Here is a 3,196-nt window from a genome sequence, read left to right on the forward strand (position 1 = left end):
AAAAAAAAAGAGTCAGTGTGGGCCGGGCGGTGGTGGCGCACGCCTTTAATCCCAGCGCTCGGGAGGCAGAGGCAGGCGGATCTCTGTGAGTTCAAGGTCAGCCTGGTCTACAGAGTTACTTCCAGCACAGCTGGGACTGTTACACAAAGACACACTATCTCAAAAAGTCAATAAATGAATAAACAAACATCTTTCCTCTTTATTGGGGAAACCACTTCAACAACAACAACAAAAATCTGATCTGTTTGCTCTTGATTGGTCTAGCCTGGGTCATGTGCTTGTCATTGAAACAACCATAGTGATTAAGGGCTGGAAACTTGGCATTCACTGCACGCTGAGGGGTCTGAAGATTGTAGGCTGGAGTGAATCCTTCCCTGAGAGCTTAGTGGGTGTTAACCATAGTGTAGTTCTTGGAATTGTCTCTCGACACTTCGATTTCTGTGAATGAGCTTAAACATCTCAGAGCTGGAACGGAAACTCCAGTTCCTAAAGAAGCCCACGTTCTCCAGTCGCTGTGGAAGTTGAATTTGAATTGGCCTCACATAAAAGCCTGGCTGAGTCATGTGCAGTTTCTAGAATAGGAAAAGGGCATCAAAAACTGTGGGTATGAAACTGGGCGTAGTGGTGCACGCCTTTAATCCCAGCACTCAGGAGGCAAAGGCAGGGGATCTCTGTGCATTTCAGGCCAGTCTGGTCTAAGGAGTGAGATCCAGGATAGCCAGGGCTCCACAGGGAGACCCTGTCTCGAAAAACTGGAGGGGGGAGAGTAATTTAGTTTCCTGCCCTTCCCCCCTTCCCATAAATGATGTTTTTAAGTTTCTTGTAACTGAGAGGGGGTAAACAGCCAGGTCTGTGTGTAAACACGGGCGTGCCACTATTCTTGCCCAGTCTATAAGGCAGTGTTCACCAAATCCTTTTTCTTTCTTTTTTTTTAGATTTATTTATTTTTTATGTATACAATATTCTGTCTGTGTGTATGTCTGCAGGCCAGAAAAGGACACCAGACCTCATTACAGATGGGTTTGTGAGCCACCATGTGGTTGCTGGGAATTGAACTCAGGGCCTCTGGAAGAGCAGCCAGTGCTCTTAACCTCTGAGCCACCTCTCCAGTCCCCCACCAAATTGTTTTTCATAACCAAGAATAAAAATACAGGGATAGTTCGACTGAAAGAAATAGTTTTTAGGGGGCTGGAGAGATGGCTCAGTGGTTAAGAGCACTGGCTGCTCTTCCAGAGGTCCTGAGTTCAATTCCCAGCAACCACATGATGGCTCACAGCCATCTGTAATGAGATCTGGAGCCCTCATCTGGCATGCGGGCATACATGGAGGCAGAATGTTGTATACATAATAAATAAATAAAATCTTAATCATACAAAAAAGAAAAAAGAAAAAAAGAAATAGTTTTTAAAAAGATTTATTCAGGACAGGCAATGGTGGTGCATGCCTTTAATCTCAGAACTTGGGAGACAGAGGCAGGCAGATCTCTGTGAGTTCGAGGCCAGCCTGGTCTACAAAGCGAGTTCCAGAACAAGCTCCAAAGCTACAGAGAAAACCTGTCTCGAGAAAAACAAAACAAAAGCTTTATGTTGTATAGTGTTCTTACTGCATGTATGCTTGCAGGCTAGGCTAGGGCGCCAGATCTCATTACAGATGGTTGTGAGCCACCAGGTGGTTGCTCGAAATTGAACTCAGCACCTCTGCAAGAGCAGTCAGTACTTTTAATCTCAGAGCAATCTCTTCAGCCCTGAAATATTTTTAACAGACTTAATTCATTTTATTTTTCTTGTATAAAAACCCTTATGTGTCTGGGCAGTGGTGGCGCACACCTTTAACCCCAGCACTTGGGAGGCAGAGGCAGGCAGATCACTGTGAGCTCGAGGCCAGCCTGGCCTACAGAGCAAGTTCCAGGACAGCCAGAGTTGTTGTATAAAGATCTGGTGTGGGTTTTCACAAGCTGGTCAGTGAATTCCTGATAAGGAGACTTGGTGAACACAGTCTCTTTCCAGAGGTCTGGGAGTCAGGGAGCTGTAGGTCTTGGAGATGGTGTCAAAGGTGGCCTTGGCAACGTTGCCAGGGATGGCAGTGCAGCCCCTGGCTGATGTGTAGCAGTCACCAATACAGGCCATTAGAGAAAGCTTCGTGGGCACAGGTGCAGAGGTGCTGCCAGTGCCTCTGGGACAGAAATGGGGTGCATTAGCACAGAGCCACAGCAGCCTGTCACTTGGCATGGAATAGTGTGGGGCTTGCCAATCTTGTTCCCCCAGTAACCTCTCCACACAGGGACAATGGAAAGCTTGGCCTAGATGATGGCCGCTTGGATGGCAGTAGCTACCTCCTTGGAGCCCTTAACACAGAAACCAACATGACCATTGCCGTCCCCAACAGCAACAAGAGCCTTGTACCAAATCTGATTCTGCACTGGAATGAGCTTTAGAATCTCATCCTTTAGGGATGCACCAAGGAAAAATCAATAATCTCGGATTCCTTAATGGGCAATGAGGTCGATCTCCTCCAGGGATTGATCTTCATGTCCTTAACCAGGCAGCTCAGCTCAGTGACGGGGATCCACTCCTTGACCTGGCACCTCCACGAGCCCCACAGCCTTGACCATGGCCACAATGATAATCTCAGTTCCTAAGTTTGCTGCTGAATCCTCCACAGAAGTCTCCATGAGATCCTAATCCTGGGCTTCCGGGGCCTCCCACTGCACCAGGGTCATCTGCCATTTGGTGTTTTCCCAGAGAAGAAGCTGAAGTATTTTTGATGACATTGTTCATGTGTGTGTTCATCAGCATAGGGAGTATGAACGGTATGCATAAGTACACGTAAACATACATATACACATATGTATTATATGTACACACACGTATACACATATTTATATCTATGTATACATACTAAATGCCATTCTTCCTTGGATATAGCTCAGGGGTAGAGTGCCTACGTAGTCTAGATAAAGTCCTAGGATCAATTCCTGGTAATGACAAAAAAATAATTCTTTTATTAATGAATTCTCCTCCACACAAATTAGATAAAATACCTCTCAAAGACTTTAAAGAGCCAGAGAGTTGAACAGTTTCCCTGGCAATTTAATTGATCTGTGGTAGGAGACCACTAAGAGACTGAAATCAGGGGCTGGGGAGATGTCTCGGCAGCTGAGAGCACTGGCTGCTCTTCTGGGGGACCCCGGATCAGT

The 3,196-nt window shown here is 46.3% G+C and overlaps 1 pseudogene; it reads right to left on the reverse strand.

The window, feature by feature from the left end:
- Window positions 1–2,726, reverse strand: part of LOC101982826 — a 15,384-nt pseudogene extending 12,658 nt beyond the window's left edge.
- Window positions 2,727–3,196: the final 470 nt, after the last annotated feature.

The sequence above is a fragment of the Microtus ochrogaster genome, chromosome 2, assembly GCF_000317375.1.
Source record: "Microtus ochrogaster isolate Prairie Vole_2 chromosome 2, MicOch1.0, whole genome shotgun sequence".
Classification (NCBI taxonomy): domain Eukaryota; kingdom Metazoa; phylum Chordata; class Mammalia; order Rodentia; family Cricetidae; genus Microtus; species Microtus ochrogaster.